The sequence below is a fragment of the Anolis carolinensis genome, chromosome 1 (genome assembly GCF_035594765.1).
Source record: "Anolis carolinensis isolate JA03-04 chromosome 1, rAnoCar3.1.pri, whole genome shotgun sequence".
Lineage (NCBI taxonomy): Eukaryota > Metazoa > Chordata > Lepidosauria > Squamata > Dactyloidae > Anolis > Anolis carolinensis.
Window position 1 is genome coordinate 362,613,111 of NC_085841.1, and position 27,546 is coordinate 362,640,656.

Genomic DNA, 27,546 nt, shown 5'->3' on the forward strand with positions numbered 1-27,546 from the left:
CAAATACTCTGCTATGGCTGATTTCTCTGGTTGAGTGAGTCTGCAGTGCCTTTCATGTTCTTTAACTTATGTTTGGGCGCTACGTTTGGTGGTCCCTGTGTAGACTTGTCCACAGCTGCATGGTATCCGGTAGACTCTTGCAGAGGAGAGAGGATCCCTCTTGTCCTTCGCTGACTGTAGCATTTGTTGGATTTTCTTTGTGGGTCTGTAGATAGTTTGTAGGTTGTGCTTCTTCATCAGTTTACCTATGTTGTCGGTGGTTCCCTTGATGTATGGTAAGAACACCTTTCCTCTGGGTGGATCTTTGTCTTGACTCTCATGGCTTGTTCTTGGCCTTGCAGCTCTTCTGGTGTCTGTGGTGGAGTCTCCATTGGCCTGTAGAGCCCAGTTTAGGTGGTTTAGTTCACCTTGGAGCAGGTGAGGTTCGCAGATTCTTTGTGCACAGTCTGTCAGGGCTTTGATTGTGCTTCTTTTTTGACTTGGGTGATGACAGCACAGAGAAGACTTTTAAATCATTGAGAAAAGAATGTGGAACTATATTAAGAACTTGTATAGAACAAAAAGGGAAATGATATATAACCAACGGGAATGTCCTGGAAGTACCTATTCTGTACCCCTAACCCAACCTCGAACCTACACTTCACCTGTTCTTTTCTCCCTACCCCCCCTCCCCACTTTTTCCTAATCCCGACCCCCTCTATCCTCAAATGTTTTTATATGTACTAGCTGTGCCCGGCCACACATTGCTGTGGCAAAGTATGGTGGTATGGGAAATAAAGTATTGAGGAATTGGTGGTAGTTAAGGTCAAGGGCAAAGGTTTTCCCCTGACATTAAGTCCAGTCGTGTCTGACTCTGAGCAGATAATATAAGATTATAAATGGGTTATATAGCTGTGTGGAAGGGCCTTGAGTCTACACTGCCATATAATCCAGTTAAAATGGTGGAGGCTCCTTCTTTGGAGAGGCTGGATGGCCATCTGTCGGGGTGCTTTGAATGCGATTTCCTGCTTCTTGGCAGGGGGTTGGACTGGATGGTCCATGAGGTCTCTTCCAACTCTACGATTCTATGATTCTATGAAATCAGATAATCTGTATTTTATAGGCAGTGTGGAAGAGGCCTAAGTGAGGCCTAACTCTGCCTGTCCCGTGGGCTGAGTGGGTTGCTAGGTGACCAAGTGGGCAGAGCTTAGCCTTCTAACTGGCAGCTATTGTATAAAAACAATTATTCCTCTCCCTCTAATTAGGACTTTATTTTTTCTTTTCTTTTTGTTGTATGAACGTAGAGGCATGGATGAGGGGTTGTGCTGCCAAGTTTAGTGTTTCTGGAATGTGTCGTTTTGTTGTTTTGTCCTAGGCCGAAATTTCATTACCCTTTTATATATATACTAGCTGTGCTCGGCCACGCGTTGCTGTGGCAAAGTGGTGGTGGTATTGGTTAAAAATTGTTGTGTAATTTTTATTTGATGTTATTTGCAAATTTTTATTAATTTTATTGTAAGTTATATTTTTATTTATTATATTTTATTATTTTCTTGTATTATTTTTAGTTATTTTATGTTATTATAGTATTTTATTGTATTTTAGTGTTTTTTATTATTTTTTATTGGGTTGCTAGGAGACCAAGTTGGAGGAGCTTAGCCTTCTAACTGGCAGCAATTGGATAAAAGCAATTATTCCTCTCTCTCTAATTAGGACTTTATTTTTCATTTCTTTTTGTTGTATCAACCTAGAGGCGTGGATGATGGGTTGTGTTGTCAAATTTCGAGGTTGGAGGGCCTGTAGTTTTGTTGTTTTGTGGGTCGCCATGATGCCATCACTCTTATATATATATAGACTAGCTTGGAGGCCCTAGCTTGGAGGTCATTTGAGAAAGGCATTGTTTGCCTGTGTTCCAAGTGTAGCCTATATCCAATGTCAGGTGGGTTCAGTGGGCGCGGCTGAGCTCCAACTCCCATATGCAAGTCCCATCGTCCAGTGTCCATCCCTGTCCAAACAGAGCCAGTATGTAGAGTAGGTCATGGGGGCTCCATGTACCATGTTTGGTCTTGATCAGTCATTTGTGTGGGTCGCGGTGCTCTCAGGAAGTGAGTGAAGGTATTGGAAGTCCCATCGTCCATGGTCCATTGTCCTTCAAACTGCACCTGGGAGTAGAGTGAGTCCTGGGTGTTGTCTGTGTCAAGTTTGGTCTTGATGAGACATTGATGGGGGTGACAGTGGTCTCGGGAAGTGAGTGAACATACTGCAAGTCCCATCATCCAAGGTCCAAGCTCTTTCAAACCTCACCAAGATGTAGAGTGGGCCATGGTGGCTCTATGTGCCAAGTTTGGTCTTGATCAGTCATTGGTGGGGGTCACAGTTGTCCCAGGAAGTGAGTGAAGATAGTGCAAGTCCCATCATCCACGGTCCCTCCCCCCCCAAACTGCACCAGGATGTAAAGTGGGCTACCCTGCACCTGCGTGTCAAGTTTGATATAGTTTTGTCATTCATGGGCATCACAGTAGTTTTTGGGAGGTAAATTGGATGAAGGTACTGCAAATCCCATAATCCTTGGTCCACCCTCCGTCAAACTGCTGCAGCATGTGAAGTGTGTCATTTGTGATATGTGTGCCTGGTTTGGTTCAGTTCTGTGAATTGTGGCAGTTGCTGTGGTCTCAAGAAGGGAGGGAAGGTACTGCAAATTCCATCATCCTTGGTCCATCCTGCCCCAATATACATCAGGACGTAAAGGGGGCCACAATGATTCTGTGTGCCAAGTTTGGTCCATTTCCATCATTGGTGGGCATTGCAGTAGTCTGTGGGAGGGAAAGTGTTTGAAAGTAGTGCAAATCCCATCCTCCATGGCCCATCATCCCCCAAACGGCACCAGGACATAAAATGGGTCATAGGGGTTATGTGTGCCAAGTTTGGGCCACGTTCACTTTTATTATATATATATAGATAGATCAAAATTTAAATAAAGACTATTTAAAAAAAAACAAAAAGGCTAGCTAGCAAAAAGGAATGAGAGAGGGCTGGCCAGCAAGAAAGCAAGCAAACAAGCAAGAAGGTTAGTGATATGTGTTGTCGAAGGCTTTCATGGCCGGGATCACAGGGTTGTTGTATGTCTTTCGGGCTGTGTGGCCATGTTCCAGAAGCATTCTCTCCTGACGTTTCGCCCACATCTATGGCAGGCATCCTCAGAGGTTGTGAGGTATGGAGAAAACTAAGCAAAGAGGTTAATATATATCTGTGGAAAGTCTAGGGTGAGAGAGGTCAGTGTGAATGTTGTGTAGTTAATCACTTTAATTAGCATTGAAAAGCTTATCTGTTGTCTTCTTCCTGCCTCTGGGGCATCCTTTGTTTAGAGTCGTTAACTGCCCTTGGTTGATTCATGTCTGGAAATCCTCTGTTTTCAGAGTATTGCTTTTTATTTACTGTTCTGATTTTTGAGTTTTTTAATACTGGTAGCCAGATTTTGTTCATTTTCATGGTTTCTTCCTTTCTGTTGAAGTTGTCCACATGCTTGTGGATTTCAATGGCTTCTCTGTGTAGTCTGACATGATAGTTGAACAAAATCTGGCTACCAGTATTAAAAAACTCAAAAATCAGAACAGTAAATAAAAAGCAATACTCTGAAAACAGAGGACATGAAGCAATGAGCGAGCAAGAAAGAGAAGTCGGGCAGGCGAGGGAGGCGGGCAATCATGTGTCCCAGCTGGGGAAGCCCAGAGAGACGCCTGGCCCGCCCTGGAGCAGCTGGAGGAGGAGGAGGAAGAGGAGGAGGAGGAGGAGGAAGAAGAAGTGGCTGGGTGTTTCCTGTGCAAGAGAGAGCTGATATCACACACAGACACGCGCAAAAGGCACACACACGCAGAGAGAGACAGACACGCGCCTGGGTGGGACTAGGCACTTCGCAGCAGCAGTAGCAGCGGCTCCCTTGGTGCCTTCCTTCCATCCTCGCTGCTCCTGCCATTGATTGACAGCTCGCCCTCCTGCTTCCCAGGTCGCCCACCTTCCACATCTGGAGCAGCATCGAGGAGGAAGACAAGAAGGAGCAAGAGGAGGAAGAGAAGAAGAAGCGCGGTGGGCGTCGGCCGCTTCCTTCCCGGTAAGACACTCAAGACAGGAAAGCAAGAGTAACAAGGATGTGTATTGTGTGTCTCTTTGGCGAGTGGGTTTTCTTATCTATACTGAAGGATCGGGGCCAGGGAGGGATGGGTGTAACGTCGTTGCTGGGCCTGTAACGCCGTTCCTCCACCCGTTCCTTCGTCTCCTTCGCCGCGCTCCCCGTTGGCGTCAGGATCCAAACAGCAGGGGGAAATGGGTCCAAAATGAATGTGAATTGTGTTCTGTTTTAGAAAATTGGGGGGCTGATAGACAAGGGAGGAAGGGAACCCCCCTTTTGCAACCCAAGGATTGTGGGGAAAAGGTCTGGATTCTGTAGGGAGAGGTCTCCACCCCAAAACTGGTATGAGATGGGGGTTCTTTCTGTGCGTAAAAAGGTTTGTGCGTAAAAGGCCGGTCTTGGGGTGTCGCGGGTGGGGCTTTTCTGGGTGCAAACTCCATCTTTTTCTCCCATCAAACGAAGCTGGGAAAAGACGTGAGAGTCACACCTTCCTTTTCCACGACCCACGGCTCCCACGCTTCCCCCAAAAGGGCTCTCCAAAGGTGCCAGAGATGGGCACGTTGTGCCCATCTCTGGCACCTTTGGAGAGCCCTTTTGGGGGAAGCGTGGGAGCCGTGGGTTCCCTTTGTTCGTGGAAATCCACGCCTCCCTTCTGTGGGCTGAGGATGCAGGAAGGCTGGCCTGTTTATCTAGGTCAAATGCCACCTCAGGCTGCTTCCTTGGCCGCCCCCCAAAATCCCCAAACCCACCTTTTTTGTCTGGCCAGAAACAGAGAGGATCCCTTGCTGCTCTTCCAAGCTTCCAGATTAACTGCAACATTCACACTGGCCTACTACTGACAAAGGTTTTTTTCTCTCTCACACCCTGGACTTTCCACAGATAAATAAACCTCACTTGCCTAGCTTCCAACAGACCTCACAACCTCTGCCATAGATGTGGGCGAAACATCAGGAGAGAATACTTCTGAAACATGGCCATACAGCCCAAAAAACACTCAAGAATCCTTCCAGTTTGTCTTTTGAAACAGATCCCAAGGCCTCCCTTTACATTCACAAAACATCAAAATCATTTTGAAAAACAGAAGCTGTTTTTTGACAGGTCCTCTGAGTGTCTGATTTTATTTTCCGGTCATTCCTGGGTGCATAAAAGTGAACCCCTAAAAATATTGTTTCAATATTTTCAGTAAAACCCATTATTGTCTTATCAAAAGCTTTCATGGCCGGAGTCAATAGGTTGCTGTGGGTTTTCCAGGCTGTCTGGCTATGTTCCAGAAGCATTCTCTCCTGACATTTCGCCCACATCAATGGCAGGCAGACTCGGATATTGTGAGGTTTGTTGGAAACTAAAGGGAGGTTTATATACGTGTGAAAGGTGGGAGAAAGAACTCTTGTCTGTTGGAGGCAAGTCAGAATGTTGTAATTAATCACCTTGATTAGCATTGAAAATAATAATAACTTTATTTTTATATCCCGCCCCATCAACCTGAAAGGACTTAGGGTGGCTCACATGGGGACCAACCCCAGCAGACCTTGCATCTTCAAAGCCTGGCTGCTTCCTGCCTGGGGGAATCCTTTGTTGGGAGGTGTTAGCTGGCCCTCATTGTTTCCTGTCTTGAATTCCCCTGTTTTCTGAGTATTGTTCTTTATGTACTGTCCTGATTTTAGAGGTTTGTTTTTAATACTAGTAGCCAGATTGTGTTCATTTTCATGGTTTCTTCCTTCCTGTTGAAATTGTCCACATGCATCTTGTGGATTTCAGTGGCTTCTCTGTGTAGTCTGACATAGCAGATGTTAGAGTGATCCAATATTCCCATGTTCTGCAATGCTTTTCAATGCTAATCAAGGTGATTAATTTCAACATTCACACTTGTTCTCCAATAGGCAAGAGTTCTTTCTCCCATCCTGGACCTTCAACAGATATATAAACCTCATTTGCCTAGTTTCAACAGACCTCACAACCTTTGAGGATGCCTGCCATAAACATTGCTATACAGCCCAGAAAACTCACAGCAACCCAAACACATTATTTTTGAAGCGGATTTTGAGGGACTCCTATGGATGTTTTGTTTTATTTTTAAGTTATTAATTAGTACTCCCAAAAAACACTTCTGTACCCCGATACCAGTCCAGGGGATACCATTGTATGCATGGTGTGGAAAAGGAAATCAACCAAAAATTCTTGTTTTAAAAAAGAAAATTATCCAGTCTGCCTGAAGTTGTGGAACAGCTGGAAGAGAAGGGCAGAAATCCTTTCCTGTTGGGTCTTTCCCTTGCAAATAATTTCTCCCTTTTCCAGTGTTTTATTTTCTGTTATTTTACTAAGACACAGATAGGAGGTAAAGGGTTGGTGTGAGTTTTCTGGGCTGTATGGCCATGCGCCAGAAGCATTCTCTCCTGACGTTTCACCCACATCTATGCCAGGCATCCTCAGAGATTGTGAGGTCTGTTGGAAACTGGGAAAGTGAAGTTTATATATCTGTGGAATGATGTCCAGAGTGGGAGAAAGAAATCTTGTTTGCTGGAAGTGTGAATGATCCATAGAAGAAAATAGGTTCCCTGGAACTACAAAGAGAAGTATCCACTGTTATAGTAATACAGAAATATTCTTTTTACTGTGAATGTAACAGTCATCTGTTTTACTGTATGTATAGCAATGCTTTTTTGTATTCATATTGATGCATTGAAATAAATATAGGTTTTACGACAACCAAATAATTTCTGTATTATTTCTGTATGTAATACAGAAATATTCTTTTTACTGTGAATGTAACAGTCATTTGTTTGACTGTATAGCAATGCTTTTTTGTATTCATATTGATACATGGAAATAAATATAGGTTTTACGACAATCAAATAAATTCTGTATTACTATAACAGTGGATACTTGTCTTGAAAGTGTGAATGTTGCAATTAATCATTAGCATTGAAAAGTCTTGCAGCTTCAAAACCTGGCTGATTCCTGCCTGAGATAATCCTTTGTTGGGAGGTGTTAGCTGTCCCTGAGTTTTTCATGTCTGGAATTCCCCAGTTTTCTGAGTGTTATTTTTTTATTTACTGTCATGATTTTAAAGGTTTTTAATACTGGTAGCCAAGTTGTGTTTATGTTCATGGTTTCCTCCTTTCTGTTGAAATAGTCCACATGCTTGTGGATTTAAATGTCTTCTCTGTGTAGTCTGGTTAGGATTGTTTTCCCCTTAAAAGGGGTGATTTTTGATGGGGAGAAAATGAGGGTTTGGCTTCTTCGGCATCATTGCTAAATGCCACACTAACCATGATATTAATAATAATAAAAATCTATAGCAGAGTGCTGTCATGGAGAGAAAGGGAGGAAAATTGGATGTCTAGATGGAATGAAATGAACAGCGCCTGTGTGTTTTGTTCCACCCATTCGTGAAACGGACTGGCAAAGGGGGTTCTTTCTCTGGGTTTCTTCGGGGAAATTGTGGCACCAAATAAATAAATAAAAGGGAACAGCTTAGAGGCCGGAGGCTGTTGACAAAGGAGGTCAGGACATGGAGTCCGGCCTCCCTGAACAAAGGCTGGATTTAGACTACTTTGGACGGCTGGAGTGAATTCTATCCACTGCTCCTGCCTTTTTTCTCCCCATTTCTTCATTACCGTATATACTCGAGTATAAGCCGACCCGAATATAAGCCGAGGCACCTAATTTCACCACAAAAAAACTGGGAAAACTTTGACTCCAGTATAAGCCGAGGGTGGTAAATTTCAGAAATAAAAATAGATGCCAATAAAATTACATTAATTGAGGCATCGGTAGGTTAAATGTTTTTGAATATTTACATAAAGCTCAAATTTAAGATAAGACTGTCCAACTCTGATCAAATCATTATTCTCATCTTCTTCCATGTAAATGTGCTTATGTATCCTTTTAGTAATAATAGAGTAAAATAATACATGTAATAATAATAATAATAATAATAATAAATACAGGAAAATAATACATGTAGTAATCGAGTATAATAATAATAATTATAATAACATCAGAGTGAAATAATAAATGTATTATTAATAATAATAAAAATAGAGTAAAATAAATGTAATAGTAGCAACAATAATAGAGAAAAATAATAAATGTAATACAGTAGAGTCTCACTTATCCAACGTTCTGGATTATCCAACACATTTTTGTAGTCAATGTTTTCAATATATCGTGATATTTTGGTGCTAAATTCGTAAATACAGTAATTACTACATAGCATTACTGTGTGTTGAACTACTTTTTCTGTCAAATTTGTTGTATAACATGATGTTTTGGTGCTTAATTTGTAAAATCATAACCTAATTTGATGTTTAATAGGCTTTTCCTTAATCTCTCCTTATTATCCAACATATTCACTTATCTAACGTTCTGCCGGCCCGTTTACATTGGATAAGCGAGACTCTACTGTAGTAATAGAGTAAAATAATAAGTGTAATAATAATAATAATAATATCAAAGTGAAATAATAAATGTATTATTAATAACAATAAAAATAGAGTAAAATAAATGTAATAGTAGCAACAATAATAGAGAAAAATATTAATGTAATAATACCAACAATAATAGAGAAAAATAATAAATGTACCATATACTCTCGAGTATAAGCTGACCCAAATATAAGCCAACCAGGACCCTCACCCGAGCAAAAGCCGAGGGGGCTTTTTCAGTCTTAAAAAAAAGGGCTGAAAAACTAGGCTTATACTCGAGTATATACAGTATTTATATAAATACACAGCCCGGGCTGTGGCGCAGGCTGGAGAGCAAGCAAGCTGCAACAAGCTGCAATGAATCACTCTGACCAGGAGGTCATTAGTTCGAGTCCCGCTCAGAGCCTATGTTTGTCTTGTCTTTGTTCTATGTTAAAAAAGGCATTGAATGTTTGCTTGTATGTACATAATGTGATCCGCCCTGAGTCCCCTTTGGGGTGAGAAGGGCGGAATATAAATGCTATAAATAAATAAATAAAAGGCCTGAGCTGAGCATCCCCTTTGCAAATGCAAGCCTGCCTTGAAGAAGAAGGAAACAGACCCCAAACTTTGGCTCGCTTCTTGCCTGGGAGCCGTTTCCCAAAAAAAAATGCAGCCGGAGAACCCAAAGCACAAATATGTGAATAATGCACTCCATTTGGTTTTCTTAATGCCTTAAAGAAACAACGCATTGTTGTATGTTGGCAGGGAAATGAAAGGCACTCGTGAGGAATCTTTCGGTGCCTATGAATACTACCTTTCATAGATCTACTCAAAAATAAGTAATGTATGGCCATATTATTATTCTTTTCAGCAGACACCTCGAGTCAATGAGATAACTTGGCCTCTTCCAACCAGGTATGGGCAAACTCAATGAATTCTACAGTGCAGATGTAGGTTCTGGGGAATAATAAAGCTAATAATAATAATACTAATGATGGTGATGTAACAATGTGTCACTACTTGAAAGAGGCCAAGTTGTCTGCGAATGCCTCGTTGATTGTTGATGATTCCAAACTCTACTCAGTCGTTCTTGGTGGATTGTGAAGGCAATTATCATCTGATAGTTTGTTTATTTATTGTGTCAGAATCAAATTGAGTCTACGGTTGTAATGTACTGTATATACTCAAGTATAAGCCTAGTTTTTCAGCCCTTTTTTTTAAGACTGAAAAGCCCACCTTGGCTTATACTGGTTGGCTTATATTTGGGTCAGCTTGCACTCGAGAATATATGGTACATTTATTATTTTTCTCTATTATTATTGCTACTATTACATTTATTTTACTCTATTTTTATTATTATTAATAATACATGTATTATTTCACTGAACTTATTATTATTATATTTATTATTTCACTGAACTTATTATTATTATATTTATTATTTTACTCTATTTATTACTACATGTATTATTTTCCTGTATTATTTATTAATATTATTATACTAGCTGTGCCCGCCACGCGTTGCTGTGGCTGAAGGGAAATCATTTGTTGACCAGGTGGAATAGCAGTGAATAGCCTTGCAGCCCTAAAGTCTGGAGGCGCGGATGATGGGTTGTGTGGTCAAATTTCGAGGTTGGGGGGCCTTTACTTTTGTTGTTTTGCTCGGTGCCGCAATTCCATCACTCTTTTATATATATATAAAAGAGTGATGGCATCATGGCCACCCACAAAACAACAAAACTACAGGCCCTCCAACCTCGAAATTTGACAACACAACCCATCATCCACGCCTCTAGGTTGATACAACAAAAAGAAATGAAAAATAAAGTCCTAATTAGAGAGAGAGGAATAATTGCTTTTATCCAATTGCTGCCAGTTAGAAGGCTAAGCTCCTCCAACTTGGTCTCCTAGCAACCCAATAAAAAATAATAAAAAAACACTAAAAATTAATACAATAAAATACTATAATACTATAGTATAGTATACTATACTATAATAACAGAAAATAACTAAAAATAATACAAGAAAATATAATAAATAAAAATATAACTTACAATAAAATTAATAAAAAAATGCAAATAAAGTCAAATAAAAATTACACAACAATTTTTAACCAATACCACCACCACTTTGCCACAGCAACGCGTGGCCGGGCACAGCTAGTATATATATAGACAGGATTGTTTAACTGGAGGAGGAGGTTGGGTAGGAGGTTATATTATTATCATCCAGTTTTTGGATATTTTTTTAGGGTGCATTGTAAAATTGAGGCAGTTCGAGACCGCATTAATTGCCCTGGCTCAAGGCTATGGAATACTGGGAGTTGTAGTTTGACAAGGTCGGCTTTCCTCGCTGATTGCTAGTGCCTCACTCGACTACAACTCCCAGGATACTATAACATAGGCATGGGCAAACTTGGGGCCCTCCAGGTGTTTGGACTTCAACTCCCACCATTCCTAACAGCCGGTAGGCTGTTAGGAATGGTGGGAGTTGAAGTCCAAAACACCTGGAGGGCCCAAGTTTGCCCATGCCTGAACTACAGTATCCTGGGAGTTGTAGTTTGATGAGACACCAGCACTCTTTGGCAGGGAAGCTCAAGACCTTGTAAGGTTTTATTCCCAGGTTTCCATAGCACTGAGCCACTGCAGTCAAAGCGATATCAAACTGCGTTAATTCTACAATGTAGATGCACCCTGAGCCTCGATTTGGGGGTGCTTTGGTGGGAGAAATGGTAGGAAAACATGGGAATTCCCTACTAAACAGATATTCCGGTCCCTATTTCTTCTGAAATGAGTCTCTTCCCGCCTCCTCCTTTGGTTTCCCACATTAATCATGTATTAGTAGTCTGTCTGTAAAGGTTAATGGTCCTTCGCCATCTGGGCATGTAAGCAATCCTCCGACCAAAGGTACCTGTTGTTTGGTGTCTCTTAGGAGAATCATTTATACCCGTGCCTGCGTTTGTTGCCATGTTTTATTTAAAGAGCCTGGGCATTTGGCATCACATCCGGCTCTTCGCTCCTGGATTCACCTGGCCTTGGTTTGCAAGGCTGAATCTGCTTTGCAGAAGAGCCAAAAAACATGAAATTTCCCTTAGACCTGGTTCAAAACAAAAAACCTACAACTTTGGGGGTTGTTTTGGGCTTCTTGCCCTTAGACCTGCTTCATAAAAAGGAGGACTTTGGGGGCTGTTTTGGGCTTCATATGGAGGCCTCATCATAGTAAAAATAGCAATATTTCCCTCTCATTCTCTCTGGAGGATTTGGTCTCTTCCATGACACACACACCCTTTTTCATATTAACTGGATTTCACTGAATTCTCTTGTTTTAATCCTCTTTTCTGCCATATGGCCCTGGATCAAGGGAAAAAAAATATATTTGGGCACGATGATAATAGAAAGCTAGTTTGGATGGATTTTACTTTTATTCTCCCAACCCCCTTCTTTGCATTGGCCTTATTTTTTTCCCATGGATGTGGCGTTCTCTTTTCAATCTGCACCGTGCTATTATTATTATTATTATTTTATTTTATTATATTATCCGAACTATGCTACTGTATTGTGTTTTAAACATAAGGATTATATGTTAATTTATGTTGTGGTTGGTTGTTTTCTCATGTTAGCTGCCCCGAGTCCCTTCGAGGCAGGGTACAAGAATAAAGTTATTATTGTTGTTGTTGTTGTTATTATTATGATGATGATGATGATGACACAGCAAACAAGATAGATATGCTGGATTTCGTATCACAAAATCACAAGTCGAACACTTCCCAAGTATTTAGGACTGCGTGATGTATTTTCGGATGATGCGTGCAGATCCCAGTAGGGTGGCCTTTTGCAGTTGGCAGATCGTGATTTTGTCAATGTCTATTGTTTCCAAATGCCGGCTGAGATCTTGTGGCACGGCACCCAGTGTGCCGATCACCACTGGGACTACCTGTACTGGTTTCTGCCAGAGTCTTTGAAGATTATTATTATTATTATTATTATTATTATTATTATTATTTTATTATGACACAGCAAACAAGATAGACATGCTGGATTTCGTATCACAAAATCACAAGTCGATCACTTCCCAAGTGTCTAGGACTGTGTGATGTATTTTCGGATGATGTGTGCAGATCCCAGTAGGGTGGCCTTTTGCAGTTGGCAGATCGTGATTTTGTCAATGTCTATTGTTTCCAAATGCCGGCTGAGATCTTTTGGCATGGCACCCAGTGTGCCCATCACCACCAGGACCACCTGCACTGGTTTCTACCAGAGTCTTTGCAGTTCAATCCTGAGGTCCTAATAGCAGCTGAGTTTTTCCTTGTTTTTATTATTATATTATATTATATTATTGTTACTGTGGAGCCCCTGGTGGTACAGCTAGTTAAACCGCTGAGCTGCTGAACTTGCAGAACAAAAGGTTGGTGGTTCAGATCCATGGAGCGGGGTGAGTTCCCACTGTTAGCTCCAGCTTCTGCCAACCTAGCAGTTCAAAAACCTGCAAATATGGGTAGATCAATAGGTACTGCTCCAGCGGGAAGGTAACGGCACTCCATGTAGTCATGCCAGTGGCCACATAGCGCTTTTAACTTCCTCCATGTTTACAAGTCCCACTTAGCACACTTTTGCCCAGTTTATTTTATGATTTCATTGCTGTATTTTAACCTGTGTTTTATGAATGACTGTGACTTTATTTTATGTCTTTTAAATTTACATTGGCACGTTTTTATTCAGTACTTGATGTTATTGTATGTTTGTTCTGTATTTGTAAGCCGCCCCGAGTCCCCCCGGGGAGATGGAGATGGGGTATAAAAATAAAATTATTATTATTGACACAACGACGTTGTATGACACAGCAAACAAGATAGGTATGCTGGATTTCGTTTCACAAAACCACAAGTCGAACACTTCCCAAGTGTCTAGGACTGTGTGATGTATTTTCGGATGATGCGTGCAGATCCCAGTAAGGTGGCCTTTTGCAGTTGGCAGATCGTTATTATTATTATTATTATTATTATTATTATATGACCTTGGAGGTGTCTATTATATTATTATCGTAATTATTATTATTATTATTATTATTATTATTATTATTATATGACCTTGGAGGTGTCTATGGACAACGCCGGCTCTTCTGCTTAGAAATGGAGATGAGCTGCAACCCCCAGAGTTGGTCATGACTGGACTTAATGTCAGGGGAAACTTTTACCTTTACTAATAGGCTTTTCCTTAATCATTCTTTCCTGATGTTTTGCTCACATCCTCTGAGGATGCCTGCCATAGATGTGGGCGAAACGTCAGGAGAGAATGCTTCTGGAACATGGCCACACAGCCCAGAAAACTCACAGCCACCCACTCTTATTATTAATTGGTATATTGGAAGAAAGATAGGATGAAAGCACAATAAGGAAATATATCATATTTATATGTCCCACTTTTATCTCTTCGATTGATACCAAGTTAATTGCCGAGGTGATGTCCGATGGAACCCTAGGATTTGTAGTTTGCAGAGAATTCTCTAAGGAACAGTCCTGAATTGCTGTTTTTAGATCTCTCCAGCAAAGGAGTCTCAACTACCAAATCACAGAATTCAATGGGTGCATCTGCACTGTAGAGTTAATACAGTTTGATCCCACAACTCAGTGCTATGGAACCCTTGGAATTGTAGTTTGACAAAACCTTTAACCTTTTTTGCCAAAGAGAGCTGGTGCCTCACCAGACTGCAACTCTCAGGAATTTCATGGAATTGAGACATAGCTTTTTGTGTTTGGAGATGTAAACTGTTGGGATGTACGTTTGTGATTGTAAAAATAAGCAGAAGTAAACAACTTTCTACATGTAAGGCGGAAGAAAAAACCCAACTATGACTAAACCAATGAAAAGGAAACAGGATATCCTCTTTTAAAGCTACTGTAATTTATGTATCTATGTTTGCATTCTCGAATTATATTCAAATAGAGTAGAGAAGTCCGTTGGGGAGAGTCATTGAGTAGTCAGTTATGTAGTTGTTCAGTGTGTTGTGGAAGGCTTTCATGGCTGGAATCTTTGGATTGCTGTGTGTTTTCTGGGCTGTATGGCCATCTATCTTCCAGAAGCATTCTCTCCTGACTTTTCGCCCACATCTCTGGCAGGCATCCTCAGAGGTTGTGAGGTCTATTGGAAACTAGGCAAGGGGGTTTACATATCTGTGGAATAATGTCCAGGGTGGGAGAAAAAAAAACTCTTGTCTGTTGGAAACAAGTGTGAATGTTGCAATTGGCCACCTTGATTAGCATTGAAAAGCCTTGCAGCTTCAAAGCCTGGCTGCTTCCCACCTGGGGGAGCATTTGTTGGGTGGTGCTAGCTGGCTCTGATTGTTTCTTGTCTGGGAAAAACAGGGGAATTCCAGGCATGAAACAATCAGAGCCAGCTAACACCTCCCAACAAAGGATTCCCCCAGGCAGGAAATAGCCAGGCTTTGAAGCTAAATAGCCATTCAATTCTAATCAATGTGTTGTCGAAGGCTTTCATAGCCGGGATCACAGGGTTGTTGTATGTCTTTCGGGCTGTGTGGCCATGTTCCAGAAGTATTCTCTCCTGACGTTTCGCCCACATCTATGGCAGGCATCTTCAGAGGTTGTGAGGTATGGAGAAACTAAGCAAGGAATGTTTATATATATCTGTGGGAAGTCCAGGGTGTAAATGTTCCAGTTGTATTGAATGTATTTGTATTGAATGGCTACATCTACTCCAGAAAGGTTGATTAACTTGTGGAATTCACTGCCACAGGATTATGGCTAAAAGCTGATAGCTTCAGAGTGACTTTAAAGAGGATGAGGCAAATTCCTGGAAGGAGGTAAGCCCATTAAGAGATGCAGAGAGGCAATTATATCAGATGTTGGAGACTTAGGCAAAGTCCAGGAAACAAAGATTTCAATACATAGAGATTTCATTTAAGATAACAGAGTTGCTCATCATACAGTGGACATTGTTCAGCCTGAGAAAATTCCACGATACATTTATAGGTAGAGCGATTCAAATATTCTGCAGATTTTAGTCCTATTTATTTTTGTCCTCAACACATCACCATCATTATTATTAACCTGTATTTTATTGATGTGATCTTGTGTGCATTTTGTTATATGCATTTTAATAGTGCTGTGTTTTATCGCTGTGTTTTAATTCTGTTGTACCCCGCCTCGATCTGCAAGGAGAGGCAAATAATAAATATATTACTATTATTATTGAGACAAAGACAGTATGACACAGCAAATGAGATAGATATGCTGGATTTCGTATCACAAAATCACAAGTCAAACACTTCCCAAGTGTTTAGGACTGTGTGATGTATTTTCAGATGATGTGTGCAGATCCGAGTAGGGTGGCCTTTTGCAGCTTATTATTATTATTATTATTATTATTATTATTATTATTATTATTTTATTTTATTTTATTGTATGACACAGCAAACAAGATAGATATCCTGGATTTCATATCACTAAATCACAAGTCGAACACTTCCCAAGTGTCTAGGACTGTGTGATGTATTTTCGGATGATGCCCACAGATCCCAGTAGGGTGGCCTTTTATTATTATTATTTGTAGAAAGGCAACACCAATTCCTCTTGGCTCATAAACCAAAATATTTCAGATAATTCCTTTTGCACCAGCAAACCTACTAAAATGACCTCGGAGTTTACGAAATAAAAGGAATTGTATGGAAAGTATGTTCATTTTAGAAATCAAGAACGAACCTCATGTAAGAGATAAAGCGATATGCCATTTTCTTGACAAACAGGAAGCCAAGTTTTAAATGTGAGGATGTATGCATACAGGTTGGCACAGCTGCAGGTTAATGTTGCGTATATGTGGATTTATGTAATATTTAGTAGTTTTGTAACAGAGGTGGTGGTTAGGTCTTTGTCATCCAGCACAATTTTTCTTCTTCCCATTTTTGCTGTGCTTTGTGTTGTTACCATATCTTTTCTATGTTTCCACTTATGTATGTGTACACACATTTAATACAATATCCATATATAAAGATGGCAAGGTTTAAATCCTTCTGCTGAGAGAAGGGTCAGGTTTGTTCTTTGCTGCCAGTTCCAATGGGTTTAAATAACAGGAGTTTAGATTACAGTTCAACATTAGAAGGAACTTTTTGAACTTTTAGTGGATGCTCCAAACTGGAGATCCAGCACTGATGTGGGGACTGGTCTAGATGATCTCTGAAGGTCCCTTCCAACAGTACGGTTGTATGAGCTTCAGGACCCTTCCTTGTGTTGCTGTTTAAGTCAACATTTTTGGGTTCTTCTCTCAATTGGGTTTTGAGGCCACTGACTCAGGTTTTGCAGCATTCATCTGGAGAAGTAAACCGGTGCAAAGATCGGCGCATGAGGGAAGTGGTTCACCACAAGCCCTGCTGCCAGCTCAGAGCTACATTTGCACCACCTAGCCCCTGTTGCACCCAATGCTGTGGAATCTTGGAAGTCGTAGTTTGGTGAGGCATTGGACCAAAGAAGTTCACGTGAACTCTCTGCCTCAGAATCTGGAGGAGGCTCCTTCTCTGGAGACCTTCTGGATGGTCATATGTCAAGAGTGTTTTGATTGTGCTTTACAGGGGGTTGGACTGGATGGCCCGTGGGGACTCATCCAACTCTGTGCTGATATAAGTGGAGTCAAACTGCATTAATTTTACAATGTAGATTCGCCGTTGGATGGCCTTCCTTTGCAAATGGAAAGCTTTCCATTCCAGCAGGCTTTATGGAAGTGGTGGGCAATTCCATTCATTTTTTATATCTTGCTGTAATGAAGTATGAATTTTGGTTTACAGATGTTATGTTTAATTGTGTGTTTGTGTTTTAAAAGGGTAAGTATTACAGTTATTGCATCTCAGCACTCAGAGGCTGGTTGCCATGGAGAAGTAGGTGGAGCCAACTGCCGTTTTGTTGAAGTGCAGAGTTTTAAAAAAGGGTTCAGTCTGTGCTCTGATGAGGCACAGGGAAGATTGATCCTAGGTTGAGGGGATCAAGGAGACTCAATTGTTCATTTTGAGTCTGTTTAAAAATAAGTTTGGTGACTTATTTAATGTAGTCTGTGTCCTGGTAAGGAACAGAGAATCTGTGATCGTATATCACAGGGGTGACTGCGGTTTAAAAGTAGCAGAGAAAGGAGTTCTAACTACTTTAAGTAAACGAAGTGACACTTTAGGGAGTTTGACTCATCTCATTCTAATATTGTAACTGTTAATAAAAATGCCTCCTAGTGAGAAACAACATTGTAACCACTAAGCTCTGTGCCTGAATAAACTTGTTATTGTTCTTCCAGTATCTAAGCCTCTGTCGCATATATTATAAACCAAGTTACGCTACCATCTAAAATGAATAAGAAGAAGGGGAAAAAAGTAAAAGGTCTCCTCTCTGAGTCTTTGGTGGTTGCATCTTTACAAATTGGTGGCAGTCGTTATTAGCTCCTTTACACTTGCCTTATTGGTAGATATGTTTTAAATAATATTAGTTCTATAGAGAATTGATTTAACATTGAACTGTACTTAGATATAATCATGATGGTGGTGGTGATAATAATGATGAAGATGAAGATATACCAAGTGTCACATATAAGTTGAGGGTAGGTTTTGGCGCCAAATCTATGGACTGTGACCCAGGGATAAGTCAAGGGGTCATTCCATAGAACAGGGAATGTTTCTTTTTTCTAAGAATTAAGGTACAGTACTCATATCAACCCATGGATAAGTTGACCAAGATTTGTTTGTGGCTTTGTTTTTACTAACATTTCTAGACTTGTATATGAGTATATAGGCATTGCAGGGGGCTCTTTTGTAGAAAACCATCATACTGCTACCATTCCTCTTTAACTCCTGTACTGACATGCTTCAAAATCCTGGGATGTATAGTTTGGGGTCCACTGGACCATAGAATCATACTAGAGGACGTAGAAATTCCTGGAAAAGTATTCTAAGGTTTTTGTGTCTCCGTGGTCAACCGCCCACCAAAACTAGCCAGAGAATCCTACTGGAGGACCTAGATTCCTAAAAATAACATTTATGACCAAATCCACAAATACAAATCCCAGGGGACGCCCGGATGCGCTCCATGTTTATTGCTGAGAGTTTATTGTGTCAGTTCTAACTACTAATTAGTCTTCTAGTTCCTTTATCTTCTAAGAGGAGATGTATGGCCTTGCTTTGTGGACCAGTTCCTTCTACTCCTGTTACCTCACCCTTTGCGCTTAGCAAAACAACTCATTACATCTGTGCCTTTGAAGTACCATAGCCTCTAGAAACTAACTTTTCAAGTGTAGAGCAGTCATCAATATCAACTTGCATTATTGTTTAAGCTAATAGGCTATTATCAATATACACACTGTGTTGATTTGCAAATCAGTTCAGTGGTGGTTGATACACATTTTGCAATATTGCTGAATTGAAGACACTTGTTAAGCAATTACCATTAGCAAAACACATAAGTTACCGTATATACTCGAGTATAAGCCAAGTTCTTCAGCCCTTTTTTAGGGCTGAAAAAACCCTCATCAGCTTGACACGATTGCTCCCGAACGTCCCCTCTCGCTGCGTAGAGTCACGTCGACTCCTTGGTTCACTGAGGAGCTGGCTGTGATGAAGCGTGCGAGGAGGGGACTAGAGTGCATCTGGAGGAAATCTCAGGATGTGTCCGACCAAGCACGGGCTAAAGCCGCTATTAAGGCTTACTCCGTGGCTTTGCGAGCAGCCAGAAAAGCTTTCACGACTGCCCGCATAGCGTCTGCAGCCAATAGGCCATCGGAGTTGTTCCAAGTTGTTGGGGAGCTCCTGCGGCCTCCCGAGGCCCAGGGGCTTCCCGATGACTTGGCAACTCGGTGCAGTGATTTCGCGCACCATTTTGCAGGCAAAGTTGCTCAGATACGCCGTGAGTTGGACTCCAGCTTAACTGTAGTTCCAGCGGAGGTAACCGAGGTACCTGTCTGTCCGATCTTGTGGGATTCTTTCCGGCTTGTTCTTCCTGATGACGTGGAGGGGATTCTTGGGTCTGTGAGGGCGACCACTTGCGCTCTGGATCCTTGTCCTTCTTGGCTGGTTAAGCTGGCCAAAGATGGGTTGTTGGATTGGTTTGTGGCTATTATAAATGCCTCCTTGGGCCAGGGGTCAGTTCCATCCTGCTTTAAGCAGGCAGTAGTAAAACCATTGCTAAAAAAGACCTCTTTAGACCCATCTGTATGTAACAACTACAGACCAATCTCCAACCTCCCATTTTTGGGCAAGGTTCTGGAGCGGGTGGTTGCCACGCAGCTCCAGGAGTTCCTCGATGACACTGATTTTCTGGACCCCTCGCAGTCTGGCTTCAGGCCTGGGCACAGCACTGAGACGGCTTTGGTCGCCTTGGTGGATGACCTCCGCAGGGAACTGGACAGGGGGAGTGTGACCCTGCTGGTTCTCCTGGACATCTCAGCGGCTTTCGATACCATCGACCATGGTATCCTTCTGGGGAGGCTCTCTGGGATGGGGCTCGGTGGCACGGTTCTGCAGTGGCTCCAGTCCTTCCTGGAGGGCCGCTCCCAGATGGTGAAGCTGGGGGACACCTGCTCGGACCCCTGGCCATTGACCTGTGGGGTCCCGCAAGGGTCTATTCTATCCCCCATGCTATTTAACATCTACATGAAACCGCTGGGAGAGGTCATCCGGAGTTTTGGAGGGCGTTGCCATCTCTACGCAGATGACACGCAAATCCACTACTCGTTCCCATCTGACTCCAAGGAAGCCCCTCGGATGCTGAACCAGTGCCTGGCCGCTGTGGCGGACTGGATGAGGAGGAACAAGCTGAGGATCAATCCTGACAAGACAGAGGCCCTCCTGGTCAGTCGCTCGTCGGATCGGGGTATTGGGTGGCAACCTGTGCTGGACGGGGTTGCACTCCCCCTGAAATCACAGGTCCGCAGTTTGGGGGTCCTCCTGGATTCAGCACTGACGCTTGAAGCGCAGGTGTCGGCGGTGGCCGGGAGGGCCTTCGCACAACTCAAACTTGTGCGCCAACTGCGACCATACCTCGTGAAGTCTGACTTGACCACGGTGGTCCATGCCTTAGTCACCTCTAGACTGGACTACTGTAATGCGCTCTACGTGGGGCTTCCCTTGAAGACGGCCCGGAAACTACAATTGGTCCAGTGCTCGGCTGCCAGGTTAATTACAGGGGCGAGTTACAGGGAGAGATCTACTCCCCTGTTCAAGGAGCTCCACTGGCTGCCTTTTACTTTCCGGTCCCAATTCAAGGTGTATACCATCACATATAAAGCCCTAAACGGTTTGGGACCCACCTACCTTCGTGACCGTATCTCCTACCACAAGCCTACACGATCCCTTCGCTCATCAGGGGAAGCTCTCCTGTCCCCACTCCCGATATCCCAGACCCGCCTTGTGGGAACAAGGGAGAGGGCCTTTTCTGCTGTGGCCCCCCGATTGTGGAATTCTCTGCCCGCGGAGATTAGGCAAGCCCCCACACTAGCAGCCTTCAAGAAAGACTTGAAAACATGGCTCTTTCGCTGCGCTTTTGGAGAGTAACCATTTTATATTTCTTTTCCGTTGCTCCCCCTAATATCTATCCTCCAGAATACCCCACTCCCTTATGCCCCTGTTCGCTGTGGTTTTTATTTTTATGTCTTTCTCACCCTGAGTTTTAACTTAATGTTCATGTGGTCTGCCCTTGTTTTTATTGTCTCCTTGTTTTATTTTGTAATGGATATTATTTACTGTATTGTTTATTGTATTGTGTTATGCTGTTCTTTTATATGCTGTTTATATTGTATTGTTTGGGCGTGGCCCCATGTAAGCCGCCCCGAGTCCCCGTTGGGGAGATGGGGGCGGGGTATAAATAAAGTATTATTATTATTATTATTATTATTATTATTATTATTATTATTACCCGAGTGAGGGTTCTGGCCAACTTATATTCGGATCAGCTTATATCAAATATATATGGTACATTTATTATTTTTCTCTATTATTGTTGTTATTACATTTATTATTTTACTCTATTATTAATATTACATTTATTATTTTACTCTGTTATTATTGTTATTACAGTAGAGTCACACTTATCCAACACTCACTTATCCAACGTTCTGGATTATCCAATTCATTTTTGTAGTCAATGTTTTCAATATATCGTGATATTTTGGTGCTAAATTCATAAATACAGTAATTACTACATAGCATTACTGCGTATTGAACTTTGCCAAATTTGTTGTCTAACATGATGTTTTGGTGCTTAATTTGTAAAATCATAACCTAATTTGATGTTTAATAGGCTTTTCCTTAATGCCTCCTTATTATTCAACATATTCGCTTATCCAACATTCTGCCGGCCCGTTTATGTTGGATAAGTGAGAGTCTACTGTATTTCATTTCTTTTTACTCTGTTATTATTACTATTACATTTATTATTTTATTCTGATACTATTGTTGTTATTACATTTATTATTTTTCTCTATTATTATTATTATTATTATTATCCTCTTTCTTTTTTTTCTTCCCCTCTTTTCTTTTTGGTTGTTTTTATCTCTCCTTTTTCAGTCCAGTTTTTTTTTCTACCCTATTTTTGGACTTTGTATTTTTACTATTGTGTTTTTAAGGATCAATATATGTAGGAAATCTAATAAAAGTTATTTAAAATATTTTATTGGTACGGTAGAGTCTCACTTATCCAACATAAACGGGCCGGCAGAACATTGGATAAGCAAAAATGTTGGATAATTAGGAGGGATTAAGGAAAAGCCTATTAAACATCAAATTACATTATGATTTTACAAATTAAGAATCAAAACATTGTATTTTACAACAAATTGATAGAAAAAGCAGTTCAATACACGGTAACGTTATGTAGTAATTTCTGTATTTATTTATTTATTTATAGCACCAAAACATTGCAATCTATTGAAAACATTGACTACAAAAACATTGACTATTAAAAGGCAGACTCCTTTGGATAATACAGAATGTTGGATAAGCGAAGGTTGGATAAGTGAGACTACTGTATCTATATTTATTTTTATTTTTGAAATTTATCAGTAGCTACTGCATTTCCCACGCTCTTCTCATACTTGATGTTGTGACTCAGCTGGAACCTCAGATTGACTCTGATGAGGATGATGGGATTCAGGTTCAAAATGTCCCTGTTGTAGAAGATGAGGAACAGGGAGTGCCAGTTCATTTTCCCACAGCAAGGAATGATGTTGATGATACTGACTCTGGCCAGGTGCAAATGGACTTGGGAAAGTAGGACAGTTCTCAGTCTGATAATGAGGCTCAGCAAACTAACGAGCAGGCTGACCTTGGTGAAATGGGCTCCTTGGATCGAGCTGACCGTTTGGAATTCAGGGTTCGGAGGAGTGTGAGAATTGCAAACAAGAGGGAGGTTAGAGGCCAGAGAAATGCTTTCATGCTTTGCAAAGGGTATTAAAGCAATGTGTTTGGAGACAAACCTTTGTCAAAGCAACTTTCGTTCAACCAAGAAGCAAGCTCTTGTTTTCCTGGATTATCTTGCAGTTATCTTTTGAAACTTTGCTTTTAAAGAACTTTTTATCTTCTATTTTCTAATAAACTAAAAAGACTTCAACCTGTGTGCAGTTTGGTGTATGCAGCAAGGTGAAGCTAACCTGAGGTGTGACACTCGAGTCAATAAGTTTTCCCAATTTTTTGTGGTAAAATTAGGTGCCTCGGCTTATATTCGGGTCGGCTCATACTCGAGTATATACGGTACTATTCGCAAACGTGTTGGATATATTTGTTAAGCAAAAGCAAATAGCAAATAAATAATGAAAATGAAACTTAAAATGAGTCCAGAACTATATCTCCTTGGTCTAACAAACATGAAGTTAAACAAAAACGAGGAAAAGATACTAAACTATCTGGTTATAGGAGCAAGAATTGTTTTTGCCAAAATATGGAGATCATCCCAGATACCAACCACAGATCAATGGACAACGAAGATATGGGAGATAAAGAACATGGATAGGCTAACATTTTTGATGAGAAACCACCAAGGCAAACCAATAAAAGAAACAGACTGGTCAAATCTGGAAGATTACCTAAAAGCAAGCAAAGATACAAACATAGGTAGCGAAAAAAAGAGCTAGAAAACCCGAGGAAGATCAAAACTAAAAATAAAATAGCTAAGAAGGAGAAAACCCCCCAGATCAGAAACTGCAATCACCCCTCCCTCAAAAAACTGTAATTATTCCCCCCTCAAAAATCAAGAATTGTGGGAAGGAACTTTATGACATCTCTACCAACAAAGAAACTTACCTCACAAACCCTCCTCATACCTCTGTTCCTCCCTGCACGTTTTTCTTTCTTTCTGTTTTTGTCTTTGTTTCTTTCCTCCCCTTTTTCTCCTTTTTTCTTTTTTTTATTATTTATGTATTAAAAAGTCTTCAATAAAAATGATTTTTTTTTAAAAAAAAGCAAATAGCATAGATTTCAATCATTCCGACCTATGTCTCTTCAATAGATAGATAGAGATTCGCTTTTACAAAATGAATGTCTCCTGGTTGGTCCCTTTGGCTGGAGCCTTTCCAATTTGCCATCGTCCCCATCCCATTGTGGCTTCCTCACGTCTTGGGAGAAGCCCGTTTGCAGAGCTTCCTAATTGGCTCCTGCTGCTTGTATTTCTTCATCCCCTGCTGTTTTCCCCTTGAGTCCAGGGGAGCCGGTGTGATTTCTCCTGCTGCGATTTCACAGCCCCCACGGAGAGAAAGCCGGGCACACAATGGGAGCCTGTCGCCTTTCATCGCTCATAAAGACGCAGGCTTTCCCGTTCTGAAGGCTGCTAAGCTTGTCTGAAGATATAAAGAGAGGGAGAAACTAGACAAAAGTAATAAAAAATACCCCCAAAATGCAAATATATTAAAAATCTAAGGCTTGCATCTACACCAGGCATGGGCAAACCTGGGCCCTCCAAGTGTTTTGGAGTTCAACTTCCACAATTTACAGTATTTTATTTACAGTACAGTAGAGTCTCACTTATCCAACATAAACGGGCCGGCAGAACGTTGGATAAGCGAATATGTTGGATAATAAGGAGAGATTAAGGAGGAACCTATTAAACATCAAATTAGGTTATGATTTTACAAATTAAGCACCAAAACATCATGTTATACAACAAATCTGTCAGGACCCAGGCTGCAGAACACCAATAACCATGCACAGAGACCAGAATCTATCTAATATCTTTATTAAGGAAATATATAAAGTCAATAAAAACAAGTGTAGAATATAGTTCAGAAGTAGACCTTTCAGGAAAAGTCAAATATAGTCCAGGAAAACAAATTCCAACATGTGATATTAAAGTCCAAAGTTATAATCCACTTCACTGAAACACACACTATTTGGCAAGCAATAGTGTGGGGAACTGTCCATAGTCTTTGAGGCTTAAGGTAAATCCGAAGGAAACTGGAAAACAAGGCTTGAAACTGAGAAGCAAGGTCCGTGGTTTAAAACGCAAGGCATGGCAAGACTTGAAACTTGGCAAGATCAAACTTGAAACAAGGCAAACATGATTCAGGAACTGAGTCCATAGAAGTCCATGGTACAAGGCTGGGCAGGAAACTTGATCCGGGAACTGGGAACTGGAGTACGAAGTCTACACACGATCTCACTCCTCAAGCCGACGAATTGACTCCGCAAGGATTTCTTTGCGGGCAAACACCTATATAGGATCTTGTTTTCCCGCCAAGGAACACTTTCTCTGGGGAACAAGAAACGAAACCTATATTGTGTCCAGATGCATGACTCCTTAAAGTTTCCCAAGGGAAACAGACTTAATCAGCTAATTGTCTGGCAGCAATCCTGGCGCTCCGGCGAGTCGCCTCTCGAGCGCCTCTATCTTGATTATAATAATCCCGGCGAGAAAATGGGGGAGATTTCTGCTCAAGGCTTGTTTGGCTGACTTCTTGTGGGCAAACATCTTGCAGGTGCAAGGGCTCCAAATCTGGCAGAAACGGTGGGAAACCCAAGTTTTCCTCTTCATCTGTCACAGTAGTACTAGGAACGGGACTACATGGCCCATGAGTCATCACAAAATCTGGCAGAAAAAGTAGTTCAATACACAATAATGCTATGTAGTAATTACTGTATTTACGAATTTCGCACCAAAATATCATGATATATTGAAAACATTGACTACAAAAATGCGTTGGATAATCCAGAACGTTGGATAAGCGAGTGTTGGATAAGTGAGACTCTATTGTATTTATATTCTGCCCTTCTTTCTCATCCCGAAGGGGACTCACAATGTACACATACATGGCAAACATTCAATGCCATATGAACATAGAGACAGAGACACAGAGGCAATTTAACCTTCTCCAGCTTCCTGAGAATATGCTCGATTCCGGCCACAGGGGGAGCTGTTGCTTCATTATTCACTGTGGCGCCGGGTCCTTGGATACTTCCTCATTCCAAATGCTGCTGGATTATTTTTATGGTGTCGTAAATTAGTTAAATTAGTCTCCCCACATTAGTGGTATCTACATTTCCTACTTGATAGGTGCAACTTTAGGTCAGAGGCTCCTAGCAATAGGCAATTTGCTTCACTCTTTTTCTTTTCCAGTGACATCACAAAGGGCCACTTCACCCAGCCACAGCCAATCCACTGTGTTCATTTTCTTTCCCATATACCTGGGCACAAAAAGGGTGGCTTTATTTAGTTCAAACCCCACAATTCTTTTAAGTTGAATCATGAAGGGTACATGTGCCAAGGTTTGTCCAGCTCCATCAGTATTATGTTCAGACTCTAATGTTTTGATGTTGATGTTTTATTCTGGTTTGTATGTTTATACTATTTTACCTGTTTTACATTGGTTTAATTATGCAGTATTTTATTGTATGTTGAAACTGGGCTTGTCCCCATGTGAGCCGCCCCGAGTCCCCTCTGGGGAGATGGGAGTGGGATATAAAAATAAAATTATTATTATTATTATTATTATTATTATTATTATTATTATTATTATTATTTATGACACAGCAAACAAGATAGATATGCTGGATTTCGTATCACAAAACCACAAGTCGAACACTTCCCAAGTGTCTAGGACTGTGTGATGTATTTTCGGATGATGCATGCAGATCCCAGTAGGGTGGCCTTTTGCAGTTGACAGATCGTGATTTTGTCAATGTCTATTGTTTCCAAATGCTGGCTGAGATCTTTTGGAATGGCAACCAATGTGCTGATCACCACCGGGACCACCTGTACTGGTTTCTGCCAGAGTCTTTGAAGTTGTTGTTGTTATTATTATTATTATTATTATTATTATTATTATCAAGCCACAGAGGATACTTTGTGGTACAAACCAACCAACCAACATTCATACTTTGCATGTTATAGATATAGATATATCCAAATTAATGGGGGTCTTTGCCCCCCTTCCACCCCATCACCCATTCATAATCTCAGGAGGATTTTTGTGCCAAATCTCTATAAAGATCCCACCCAACATTAATCATTGTTTGGGAACATGCTCTTTGCAAGAACCCATTTTGGCACATCTAGCATCCCTGAGATTTGTATTTTTGAATAATTCAGCCTTCTTTATTAAATAAAAAATGTAGTAAAAGCATCACGTTTTTCAGGAAGCTAAAATAAATAACTAAACAAATGACTCATTTTTTAAAAACACACACACACACACATATATACCAGAAATCCACCCACTCGGCTCTCGTGCGGTTGCCATAGCAATCTGGCTGAGCCATACAAAAGATGGTCTCCGTTGTGATATCTCCGAAAATATAAAATGAAGTACCCAGCTGGGGTTGATTGACACAGACGAATAACGAGAGCTGCCTTGGGAAGCGCTTCTGTCTGCCGGGAATGAGGTGCTTGTCGCCAACTGGTTGCGCTTGAGCTGAGTTTACACTACTGCAAGGCCGGGAAAAATCCCTTGATTGGCACAAGCTCTGAAATGCAGCTCAAACATTCAGTTGGGGGGGGGGGGAGGATATATATATTTGCATGTATAACAAAAGCACACATTTTTCATACACATTTGATATATACAGTAGAGT

At 41.1% G+C, this 27,546-nt stretch overlaps 1 long non-coding RNA gene across 1 annotated transcript in view; it reads right to left on the reverse strand.

Annotated features, from left to right (window-relative positions):
• Positions 1 to 24,303, reverse strand: part of LOC134295617 (uncharacterized) — a 30,611-nt gene extending 6,308 nt beyond the window's left edge. Inside the window, exon 1 of the long non-coding RNA XR_010002248.1 lies at positions 23,788 to 24,303. This is a non-coding gene — a long non-coding RNA (uncharacterized LOC134295617). The remainder of the gene's footprint in view (positions 1 to 23,787) is intronic.
• Positions 24,304 to 27,546: the final 3,243 nt, after the last annotated feature.